Source organism: Camellia sinensis, chromosome 7 (genome assembly GCF_055761805.1).
Source record: "Camellia sinensis isolate YWXY chromosome 7, ASM5576180v1, whole genome shotgun sequence".
Lineage (NCBI taxonomy): Eukaryota > Viridiplantae > Streptophyta > Magnoliopsida > Ericales > Theaceae > Camellia > Camellia sinensis.
The window spans coordinates 146,001,254-146,012,429 of NC_138967.1; the positions used below are offsets into that span (position 1 = coordinate 146,001,254).

Below are 11,176 nucleotides of genomic sequence, written 5' to 3' on the forward strand. Positions count from 1 at the left end.
GTTAAACATAATCTCGGTTTAACTTCAACTTGTAAACTTTTCTCAAGTTTCAACAAGTGTTAAACATTATCTCGGTAAACTCTTCTCTTCTCGGACTTAATCATCTTAGGCTGAGATCTTGTCTTCTGGGATCTGGGATCTGAGATCTGGAATCCGGGATCGGCTTACTTGGGCTGAGCTCTTGTCTTCTCATATCCAGTGTTATCTCGGCTTGACAGGTGAGGTCACCTTGGCATCTTGTCGCTTTCTCTGGAGGTAATCCCTCAGATCCTCCATGGTTTGTGTAGGAGCTCGGCTATCTCCGGATTTCAGCCTCTTTGGTGCACTACTTCCTGTGTCATTGCGAGTCCTTTTGGACCTCCCTCCATTGGTCGCGTCGAAACAGAGGTCCTTCCCCTGAACATACCGATGTTCTTTGGAGTCAGCTTCCTTGGTGCGATGTGTCCTCTGTGAATCTCCCCTTCTTGATTCTCCTCGTCCGACCTCCCTTGAAGGCCGGTGAGAATGTTCCTTGGTCCTATTGTGCTGAGGAGTCGTAGGAGTTGTCTTCTGCCCCCCTGCCTGGGCATCTTTCTTGGCTGCTAGAATCAGCGTATCTTGTGACGAGAACGGTGGCTACATGACGTTGTTCTGTATCATGAAATTGATAACTGTTTGCAGGTCCACCAATTTGTTCGCCATTCCTTTCATCTCGCCGTCCCTTCGTAAGCATCTTTCTTTCCATACTTGGAGGTCATCCTCATTGTAATATCCGCTTTGATCCGCTTTCTTCGGCACGTCGCCCTTCTGGCCGACGTCCTCTTCTCCGTGATTCTTATCACGAGTTTCTTCGTTGTAGTTGTCTTCTTCGACGCCAAGGTCAATATGTTTCCCACTCTCAGCAAGGGTGTCGTCCCCAACCTTCTCTTTCGGTCTGTCGCTGGCCATCTATTCTCCTTTCGTTCCCACAAACGGCGCCAAATTGTGTGTGTGATTTTCTGACCACACTGCCAAACAGGTACCCAGCTGGAGAGCACCGGCAGAATAGATTAAGCCCGAACGACCTGTAACAGAAAGAAGAGTTTCCGGCGGTGGCTCGTCCACCCGGGGGTACTCCGACGATCAAGTCAGTACTCAATATCTCTCAAAGATAACCAACAGTGCTTAACTCACTAGACAGAATATCAAAAGTATACCTTAGACCTATGGGGGTGTCTCCCTTTTATAGCCAACACAATCTTAGTTCTAATAAGAGCCTAATGGACTTAGGATTACTGCTAATCTTGGACTCCCAGTAGGATTAGTTGTGGGGACATAATTTTTGAATGACAACACGTGGCCGAGGTATTTATAAAAAGTTCAAAGTTATTTTTGAATGACAACACGTGGACATAATTTTCGGATTGACTTCTAATCCTTTTTTCCACCCCTTCCTAGGAGGACAGTCTAAAATTTGAATAGATATGTGTTGTTTGGGCGTGTAGAGTTTATCATAAGTTTTATTTTGATAATTTGAATTATTTATTTTATCAAATATTTTATATATTTTATTTATGAAATATTTAAATTGATATGATAATCATATCATATTTAATTTGTTATTAAAAAAAAAATAATTTATTTTTTAAAAACATAATTATCATTATTTATTTATTTTTTGATTGACAAATAAGATAAAGTAAATAGTAGGGGTACTCGCGGTTCAGTTTTGAACAGTTTGATTTGCAGTTTAAACCCGTCCGCATATGTGTGGTTTGGGAAAAATTAAACCTGTAATCGCCCGTAGTGCAAGTTACAGTTTGTGCGGATAGGATTCGCGGATGTGCGGGCAGTTTGCGGATTGAATTTTTTTATTTAAAAATTTATTTTTTGGCCTTTTCTTTTCCTGTTTTGTAAATATTTATTTTGGGTCATTTTCTCTCCATTTTCTACAATGCTCAACATTAATAATTAATGAATTAAAATTTGTAAAATTAAAAATACAACAAAATCAATTTCTAACGCAAACAAATTATTCAAAATCCTAAACTTTTACATAAAATCATAAACTAATACAAGCAAATCTCTAAAAATTCTAAACTAAATAATCAAAATCATTCACTATCCAATAATACAATTAAAATAAAATTATTCAAAATCTAAAAGTATCTAAGATATGATGAATGAAATCAATGGCTCAGATTTAAACATATTTTAAAAAAAAAAATCTAAGTACAAACAGATTTTTACAGGTGTGGATAAAACTTATACAGCAATGTTAGGTATCATGAAAAGTCTTTCACGAAAATGGTCATGAAAGATTTGTGACATTTGGATTACACTTACAATAAAACACCACACACTAATTAAGGTAATTTAAAGGTCACAAATTTTTCATGATCTTTTTCATGATAAAATTTTCATGATCTCTAACATTTCTCAAACTTATAAGCCACCTGTAATAATATCATTTTCAAATATTGTGTCAATAAAACCACCTATTTATATACAAATCGATTCAAGTTAGAGAGATTGGCGGTTTGGATAACCTATCTTCAGCCCTGTTGAATCGGCTAAAACGGAACAATTATGAGGCCACGAGCCAGATTTTGGAATACTGGAGGAATCCTCCTCCTCCCAAAAAGTTAGGAACTTTCTTCTCAATTTTCTTCACTGACATTTCAACGCGTCTTGTTTTTCTTCTCTTACGTTTTCATTTCAGTTTCACAACCCTTTTTAGTTCTCTTCTCTGAGTTCAACTCTCAAATCTTTTTCTCAACTGTACAAGAAATTCAAAACACATAAGAAGAAAAAGGACGCAAACGATGTCGGATTACATACCTGACGAAGTTTTGATCGAAATCCTTGCGAGACTACCAGTGAAGTCTCTGCTTCAAATCAGGTCAGTTTGCAAATCTTGAAACTCCTTAATTGCAAACCCAAGTTTCATCACCACACAGCTCAATCGAACTAAATACCTCTCATATTCAGAATCAAGAGACTGTATTTCATGTAGCGATGACCAAACTTTTTGTGATGAGTTTGTGGACCTTCAAAACCCATTTCAAAGCTCTGGTAAATCGTTCAAAATTGTGGGTTCTTGTAATGGGTTGTTGTGTTTTTCGGATTATGATGGCTCAGGTTGTGCTTTTCTATGGTACCCATCAATTAGGAGATTCTTGACACTTAATGAATCTGGGTATTCTGTAACCGATAGCAATCTTCGGTTTGTTTTCGGATTTGGGTTCGATCACAGGTGTAATGACTACAAAGTGGTGAAAATTGGGTACCTCAATGACTTCAAGACTGGTGGTAGTGTTCTGTGTAAGGTGGAGCTTTATGCACTTAGCACGCGCTCTTGGAGACCTGTTTGTGTTGTTGATTTTAACTTTGAACTTTTTATAAATACCTCATCTGCGTTTGTGAGCGGGCTGTTCATGGGGTTGCATTTGATCCAGCAAAGAAGCGTGGTTCTGGGATCTTGATTGTGGCATTTGATATGGGCAATGAGGTGTTTTGGGAGATCTCTTTGCCCAACAATCAAACTAATGGGAGGCTTCATACAAGCACGGCTGTTGCAGTATTGGGTGAGTTACTTGCTGTAATCGACTGTGAATCTGATTTAGTCCCTGCGGACCTGATTTGTAATTACCATATATGGGTAATGGAAGAATATGGTGTTATAGAGTCATGGACTAAACGATACACAATCGTTGGACAACACATATTTTCGAATGTACTGGGTTTTAGAAAGAATGGCGATGTGTTAATTATTCAAGGTGGACTTCCAGGGGAGTTGGTTTCATATGATCCACAAAGTCACCAAATCAAGTATCATGGGGTCTATGGAAACTCATTTTATGTGTATACTTACATAGAAAGCTTAGTTGCGTTAGATGGGGCTGATGGAGTATGGAAATCACATGGGCACCCTAGTTCTCCTAACACCGTTGCCAACAAGGGAGCACAATGACGAAAGAAGAGGAAGGCAAGATTATTTATACCCCACTCATAGTTATAGTTTTTTGTTGCACTTAATTTTTGTAGTTTGTTTTCTCAGATACTTTTTAATGACATGAGCTACATATGAACATCAACCTTGCGTCAATATTCATTTTTCCTAAATGCAATATTGCTATCTTAATCTAGTGGCTATATCAATTTAATCTTTTGAGTCATATTGTTGTCAAAAGTATCTCTGTGCACGTAATGATAAGGTCAAATGGGATATTCATATTCAGGCTTTATCACCTTGACATTGTCAATATTTCATGCTAGTTGACTCCTTTTACAGGGTGGTTGTTGGATCAGGGGATTAACTAAGAAGAAATGAGGAAGAACTTAAAATCAGAATAACGGTTAAACTGATTTAGATGGATTGCCTTTTCACATATTGTTTTTAATTCTTGGTGTTGAAATATGTTGTTTTCCTATCATGTATGTTTGTATAGACTAGAGTAAGTAGATTGGGAAGATATACTACTTGTTGAATGTTGTACTCTCGCATGAACATCTCCGGTTGGAAAATAGAGGAAAGGATGAAACTTTATGCAAATTATCTTTTAGATGCTATGCAAATTATCTCTTAGTTCAATGTTAAAACCTTGGCTTAATAATTTTGAGGTTGTGGGTTCAAGTCTCGGGGCAACCACTTTGTGCACTATTCTAAAGGTTAGCTATGTACCCAATTTCCCCCCCCCCCCCCAACACACATTAATGTGCATTAATTGGACATTGTTTTTTTATGCTATGCTGAAGATATATTCTTGTGTTACTCTAATGTTTTTTGGTGCCATTATTCCTAGTGTCTTTTGACTTTGAGAAAGGTGTCTCAACCCAACCCTCGCCCCACGGGATTAGAGACGTAATTGGCTAGTAATCCGAGATTACCAAGGCCTGCTTAACAATAAACAGTATTAGAGGCTGGTGGACGCCAATGATATTACATTACATTGTCCAATGAGCTGTGAAACTAAAATGAATAAACAAACTTTCATGTGCATCACTGTACAATCACCCATTACTATATCATACATGTGTGCCAAAATCATATACAACACTTAGGGAATTTAATATGCAACTTTTTTTTATGACAAGGAATCCCTTGCAGGAACCCTGGTTCCAAGTATGCCTGCCACACACATAGACCGGGCAAAGCCAAGATTGGATTTAGTTGAAAGATTAGGAAAGTTGGAAATCATGATTTCTGAAAATATTTGTACAAATATGATGAAGATATTAAATAACTTTTGATATTTTAAATCTATTGTATTCCTAGTTTAGTTTGGATATGAGAATTTTGGGGGTGAATCTTTGGATATGATACCTTTCTTGGTAGCAAACATGATTTTTATTCATTTGCATTGATGTTTCATATTTACAACATTTGTCTTCCAATCTTTGCTGATTTGAGACATATTGATATCAATTGCTAGCCCATGTATTGCTGGTCTTAGCAGTTCTATAAAATCGTTTCGGAGAAATTCATGGATTTCCTTGAGATTTCTAACAATTACATGGACCTCCCATTTGGCTCTAGAATTCCACTACCTTTCCTTACTTTTTCTGACAATGTACAAAAATTTCCCCTTCCTTAGTTGGCTGGTAATGATCTGAATAACTTAAATAAAAAATGTAAAAAAAGGTCATTGGTCTAAAAATTTAAAATGTCAAGACTACCCTTGGCCAATCAACATAATTTCGTTAATTTTTGTAACGGAAGTGGATTAAAGGGTCACATTGAAACTCGCTCAAAAGTACGAGGTTAAGATTGTTGCAATTGAGACATGGAGACTGAAGTGAAATTTAAATGAAAGTTTAATGATACAGTGTGTAATTTGCCTTGATAAAATTATCAAATTACCCCTAGCTATTAAAACTTAATATAATGACAAAACCTGTCTAACAATATACTAAATTAAAATGAACACAAAACATTATTCCAAAACTTCATATTGTGATACCCTAAACGTGCTATGTAAAAAATTTCAAATTTCAAATTTCCATCTTTCTTATTTCTATGCCCTTCGTCACCATATGAAAGATCTAGACAGGCACAAGATTTTGTTAAGTTTTAAGTTTCCTGAAACCCTCCAAGTCATATGTTCTCTCTCTCCGAAGATGAAGAAGGAAAACAAATAACCAATGGCTTTGGATGATACATGATGCTTACTAGAATTTTTGCAATCCTACCTTGGTGCATCAGCCCAACTAGTGTTGGTTGTCTTGTCAAACAAAACACATATAGTAATGTCAGAAATACAAGCTATAGTCATATTATTTCATCTAAAACAGACTACAAAAACATTGTACACAAACCCTAAACCCTAAAAAATTGTACATAACAATTTAGTAAAACAAAAAAAATGTATCTATACGTATTGTACGGGGAGCAAATATTCCGGCAAGCCCGTACTCCTTTCTTCCAAGCTCCGTTTCTGTCCGATCACCTGCGAGCACAATAGCGGTGAGCTACCCGGCGGTGTGTGGCCGGAAAGCCCCTCCGACGATCAAGTTAGAACACACACGGGATAGATAGAGAGAAGGGAGAGTGTTTAGTGTTTAGTGTATGTCTCACCAAATGTTCATCTGTCCGCGTATGGGGGGCGCAGACATGTTTATATACCCTCTGCGCCCCATATCCACTCCCAGTCATCTCCTGACACGTGGCTCCGCTATCCCATCTGTCAGCATAAACCTTGCTGAATACCTCCTAACCCAACTGCCAGCCCACTATACTGGGAGCTCGGCAGCCGGGCTGCAGCTTCTCGGCTGCCAACAGCCATACTCCACTTCAAGACCAAGTGCTTCCAATAACCGAGCTTCGTTTCAGCCGTGCTCGACCGCATTCCGGCGACGCCGAGCACGGGATTGGTCATTCCGGTCAACCAAAGGCCTTCCTACTGAGCTTCAGGCACGAATCTTCACGCCGAGCTATGGGTGCGCGCCTTCCGACCGAGCAACGCACGAACCATGAAGCCCTTCTAGGCCGCGGACGTCTCAGCCGAGCTCTCACTTGACCGGCCTTCATACCAAAGAGCCCAAGTAGCTCGGCTCCGCAGGCCCTTTGCCATTACTGAGCAAAACCACGGCACAATCTTGAAGCCAAATACCTCGGCCCAATCTTGTTTGGCCGAAACTAGATCATAAATCTCCCTCTCACGTATAAAATTTATTATGAAAGAATGCCTGATTAACTCTAGTTTCCTCGTCTTCTTTTTTCTCTTCTCAACTTGTGTTGCTTCCTTCCAAAAGTGTTGATGAACCATTCGTGATACCTTGTGGTCAATGGGTGCCCAATAACCATCCCAACCACTAATCCACTCACATATCCCATGCATATGACAATCCAATCAATTGCACTTGGGAATGCTGAATCATTACTTTGTTTTGAGTTCAATAGTGGCAATTGTGGTAGTGCCTCAACTTTTCACATTTCCTTGACAAAGGATCTCTACACAATCCTGGATACCCCTCATAGGAATTGTTCTCAAATGTATTGAATTGCTTCCCCTGTGGAATTTGTCCAGTGAGAGATGGTTATTTGAGACATTTAAGAACGCAAGGAAAGTGAGAAGTGCTAGTTGTTGAGAGATCTCCCCTGATAGTATATTTTGAGAAAAGTCCAATGTTTTGAGCTTTGTTAGGTTCCCTAAGAAAGATGAGATTTCACCGCTAAGGTCATTGTTGAAAAGGTTGGGCAACCGGAGTCTCTTGAGTTTCCAATAGATTCTGGAATCTCCCATTTGAATTTGTTGCTTGAGAAGTCAATGGCAGTGAAGATATTCAAGATCTTCTCATACTCTGTATTTACACCTTTGTTTGTTATATTCATTGTGTGGAAATAGCTTTCTTCGACCAATATATGACTATGAGCTGGGAATTTTCGGGTTGCATACATATATGCCATCCCATCCACAGCAACAAATTTCACTATGTTCCAATTTTGAAAGTAACTGGTTGGCAAATCACCTATAAAACCATTATGAGAGAGGTCAATGATGCGCAGATTTGGTAACACCAACTTAGTTTCAGGACTTCCTATTGCACTATTGCAACTCTATAAGAACTCCAACCAAAAGGGGAATGTATCTTCGATAAGATTATTTGAGAGATCAAGAATCTCAAGCATAGTACAACTTGCTAATGATCTCGGCACCTTCCCCTGTAATTGATTACTAGTGGAGTCAATCATCTTCAATTTGTTTCCTTTATTGTATGAGTGAGGAATGGGACCCTGAAAGTTGTTGCCTTTGAGATTTGGGATTGACAGAGAATTGCTGAGGTTACTCAAACATGGAAGAATAGTTCTAGCCAAGTTGTTATTTGATAAATCAAGTATGTAAAGAGAACTCAATGGCCCCGTTTGGTGTAGCTGTTAAAACAGTGTATAGATTATAGCTTAACAGATTATAGATTATGACTTTAATTAGAAGTTGTTAATCTGTTTGGTGTAGCTGTTGGATTATAGATTTAAGTTGCTGAGTAGTGTTTGTTAAATAAGCTGTAAAATAACTTTTTCAATTAATTTTTATTTTTTGTTTGTCTACATTTCTCATAAAAAAAATTATAATAATCTATAGTCCATTTGAGTCTTTTTCTATTTTTAAAAAAATAAAAAATAAAAAAATTTAAGAGTATAACCATAAATTAACATGTCCACAGCAGAAGTTGATAATCAGAAGCAAGGGGTGAGCAGCTTCTCAGAATCAGCTTTTTTGAGTTAAAATAACTTGTTAGAATCAGAAGCTGTTTGAAATAAGTTTAACCAAATAGTCTAAAATAACTTTTTCAAAGCTAAAAGTCATAAGTTGGTTCTGAAAAACTGAAACAAACACCCCCATTCTGCTGATCAATGGTGGATTTTCTACAGTTAATCTATTGTCTAGGACATAATAAAAGAGGGTGGAATTGGTAGTGGCCCTTGCAGCATGTTATAGCAAAGGTCTAAAATACCTAAATTAACACAAGGAATGATATTTGGATGGTCAAAGCCAGTTAGAAAGTTCTTTTAAGGGATAAAACCTCCAAATTTTCTTTACTTGTGTTTAACATCCATGCTATAGAATTTGGCCATGAATTTTGTTTTTCTCAAGAAATAGCCGCTGAAGTTCATCTTGGAAGCACAATGTTCAGGATTGAAACCTCCTAGGTGCTAACAATTCTTTGTACCATCGGATTGGGGGAAAACCCTTGAATTAACCGTGGTGCACTTGCGGGAAACTCCTTGTCGAGGGTTTGTGCACCCTTGGGGATTAGTCAAGTTTTGATCTGGACAATCCGGTGCCAATCAAGCAAAAAAAAGAAAAAGTTGTCAAGAAACAATCTAACAGAGTTATTCATGTAACTACACAGAAAGGATAAAGAGAAAGTGGCCTCACTCCTGATTTATAAGACAAAGGCATAATCAAATAGGAAAATAAATATTGATAGATAGGACACCAAATATTAATGAAATCATTAATAATAACTTGATACGATTTTTGTTTTTTTGATAAATAAAAGCTAGTTTATTAGGAAAACATCATAACCTAATACCACATTAATTCTTAAAAATCCTAAGTTCCTAAACAAATTTGATTCTTTCCTCACCCTACACATTTCCTGTCTGCATTAACTTCTCAGTCCTCATTGATACAACAAAGGTAAGGGAGAGAGGGGGAATACAAGGACAATAAAATAAACAAAGAAAATAAAATGAACGATTTTTGCTAGATTTTGTTAGGGATTATAGAGATAGACTTAGGGTTTTGTTAAGGTTTAAGTTAGTCCAAAAAATACCTACGGTCATTGAAGAAGAAAAATTAATAACAATGCTTTCGCAAGTTAGATGACTTGCTAGATTTTTTTTACAAAACTACCTTTACGTGCATTATTTAGGTAATGTTTTTTTGGTTGTCTTTGCCATAAATACAAGCTAGTCACATTACTTAATCTAAAATAGATAAAAAAAGCATTGTATAAATAGTTCAATAATGCTAAAAACTTACCTAACAATATAAAACTTATCGCAATATATTGCCTAATCAACTTCAGTTTCCTTGTCCCCTCATTTTTCCTTTCTCCGCTATTGTTGTTTTCTTCCAAAAATCTTTATGAACTATTCATAATGCCTTGTGGTCAATCTGTGCCCAATAAATAACCATCCCGATTCCTATTCCACTCACATATTGTTAAAATGTACCAAAACCTACCACTACACCTACTCCACCCACTTCACCTACTCCACCTACTACTCCACCTACTACATACCTACCTCCTTTAATCTTCTATATATAGGACTCATTGTAAACACAACATACAACAATCAATAATACATACAATTTATTCTCTCTTTATTAATTTATTTTTCATGGTATCAGAGCAGGTTTAGAACCTAATATTTTCGTTTCCCCGGCGGGCGGCAACCTCACCTTAGCTGCCCGCCGGACCTCAACCTAGTCTGCTAGAATTTTCTACACATACCTTCACTCTGCTTCACCACCTGGCCGAAACAAACCCAACATCCCACTGCGACATTTCGTCGAACACCATGTCTGCAACAATGATGGGCATGACACACAGAGAGATGAGGATGCTAACCCACAAACCATTTGCTCCTGTTTCTTGCACGCACGCAGAGGGACATAGAAGAGGGGACTCTATACCCAGGTCTCGGCTATGGAGAGAACCAGCTTCGTTGGGGTTTCATTCGCAAGGTCTACGGCATTCTCGCCGCTCAACTCGTCCTCACCACCGTCGTCTCCCCCCATCACCGACCTCCTCAAAGGATACTCCGGCCTCTTCCTTTTCCTTCTCTTCCTACCCTTGACCTCCGACAAAAGGAGCTGAATCCTATCATCATCAGCCTCAGCTCCAACAGAGTTGAGGATGTTGTTGAGATCATCGGCGCAAGGATTGGTGTTGCCTCCCAACACGGCCAGCAAATATGCAGCGACTACCTTCATCTCTTCCTCTTAAATTCCAGAGAGGCTATGGATCTGCAGAATTGGGAGGAGACGCAGGTTCCAAACACAACTTTCTCAGATAAACACATTGTTTTTAATCACTTTACAGGACACTCACCTTTAATCTTTTTTTAATACCCCACTCACAGATGTTGATCTTGCTTTCACCAACACCAATCCCACTTAACTTTCTTTTCTTTTAATATATATATATATATATATATATATGTTTATTATAATATATTACCTCAAGTTCCTACCATGTCCACTTT

General features: G+C 38.0%; 1 long non-coding RNA gene across 1 annotated transcript; it reads left to right on the top strand.

Annotated features, from left to right (window-relative positions):
- The first annotated feature begins 2,498 nt into the window (after positions 1 to 2,498).
- Positions 2,499 to 9,267, top strand: LOC145795365 (uncharacterized). The gene is made up of 2 exons (XR_014336166.1): positions 2,499 to 2,860; positions 3,100 to 9,267. It is a non-coding gene; the product is annotated as an uncharacterized LOC145795365 (long non-coding RNA).
- The last annotated feature ends 1,909 nt before the right edge of the window (positions 9,268 to 11,176 follow it).